Source organism: Cavia porcellus, unplaced genomic scaffold (assembly GCF_034190915.1).
Source record: "Cavia porcellus strain 051 isolate PalLab524CR breed Dunkin Hartley unplaced genomic scaffold, mCavPor4.1 scaffold_32, whole genome shotgun sequence".
In the NCBI taxonomy this organism is placed as follows: Eukaryota; Metazoa; Chordata; class Mammalia; order Rodentia; family Caviidae; genus Cavia; species Cavia porcellus.
In genome coordinates this window covers 35,408,059-35,409,826 of record NW_026947515.1, presented here as the reverse complement: position 1 = coordinate 35,409,826, position 1,768 = coordinate 35,408,059, and the positions used below count along the sequence as shown (strand labels likewise).

At 40.6% G+C, this 1,768-nt stretch overlaps 1 pseudogene; it reads right to left on the bottom strand.

Annotated features, from left to right (window-relative positions):
- Nucleotides 1-348: 348 nt before the first annotated feature.
- LOC100719488 (olfactory receptor 9G1-like) lies at nt 349-1,215 on the bottom strand (annotated as a pseudogene).
- Between the last annotated feature and the right edge of the window lie 553 nt (nt 1,216-1,768).

Here is a 1,768-nt window from a genome sequence, read left to right as displayed (position 1 = left end):
AAATAGTTCCATTAAAGTGTGCAGCTACATGCCTGACTTACTATTTATTTCTCAGGAAAACCTATACGAAACTATTCTAAACACAGAAGTCAACTAAATCTACTGTTGTTCTGTCGATGTTTGATGTTAGAAGGTATTTTTCAGCCTGGGTCCATTGAAGTCTTTATATTCTGTATTAAAGTTTTAATTCCTCATTGGCCCTAATTTTCTTACCCTAGGTATGCTAAAGTACCATGTGGTAAGGGGAGAGTCTCTTTCACTTGCAATATAACAGTGAGTAATGAAGCTAGAGCACAGTGGGAACTTGACTTGGAGTAAACTAAGCAAATTTTAGGGAAATTGGCTTGATTAATTGATGAGTTTATGCAGATCTTCTTTCATCTCTGTATTTTTCAAGCTGTAGACCATGGGATTCAGCATGGAAAGTACCAGTTTTGTCCCGAGAATAGTTGAATTAACAGCCAGGGAAGATGTAGAGGATGGAGCCATAGTACAGGGTGACAGAGATGAGGTGGGAGATGCATGTGGAGAAGGCTTTGAGGGGGTTTTGGGTGGAGTGGACCCCCAAGATGGCAGCAATGGTGAAGAGGTAGGAGGCCAGGATGAGGGCGAGGGGGCTGATGACATTGCAAGTCAACAGGAAGTACATCAGAGGCTGGGAGCCCTCCAGCCTGCCACAGGCCAACTTCACTAGGAGAAGCAGGTCACAAAAGAAGTCATCAATGACAATGTCTTTGCAGAAGTTAACGGGAAAGATCATATTAGTGATGATGGAGGAGTTGGTGAAGCCTCCAAGGAACAGGCTGCTACCAAACTGTGCACAGCTTTATGGAGATGGCCTGGGTATAAAGCAGCAGTTTTGTGATGGCCACATAGCGGTCATACGCCATGGCGGCCAGCAGGTAGCACTCAGTATAGTCCAGTCCAGCAGAAAAGAAGAACTGGGCCACACAGCCTGCAAAAGAGATGCTTTTGTCCTCCTAGATGCAGGTCACTAGGATCTTTGGGGTGTAGACTGTGGACAACCACAGATTCAGAAAGGACAGATTTCCAGTGAAAAAGTACATGGGTGTGTGGAGCTGGACGTCACTACAGATCAGCACCATGAGGGTGGTGTTTCCCAGAAGAGACCACAAACAGGGCCAGCTGCATCTCAGGCTCTGCCATGAAGCCCAGCAGGATGAACTCGGTCATTGTGTGATTGCCCCTCTCCATGGCTCCAGGGAATCTTGCTTTGCAGAAAGGAAAAGGATTGGCTTGAACCACTGTGTTGAAAATTAGTAAATATGTTAGATATGTTACAGTACATTGTGTATTGTTATGCAAGTTTAGCAGCAAACACTCAGGACTTATTTTACAGAAATTCAAATTGGCCAAGGTCATTCACATTCTTTAAAAGCCTTACTTTTGTTAGTTTTTTGCCCCTTTGGGAATGATAGTTCAATAAAGAGAAAATGTTAGAAATCTTATTTTATACCTTTAAGATTTTTCAATACTCAAATGCATACTGCTAAATATATGACTTTTAGGTTTAGACTGTCAGATGCTTGTATCTGAAAACCTGAATTTTACTTATTTTCAACATTTGTTAGTAAATAAAATATTTTCCTGCAATGTTTCCATATAGTAGAACATTATCTAGCCTTTATATATTTACATATCAATACTACATAAAATCATAAAAATATTCAAAAGATTCTCTTTGTAAAAAAGGTAAGAATAGAATGTTTTGGAGAAAATGCATATAGAGGCAAATTATATAATTTGC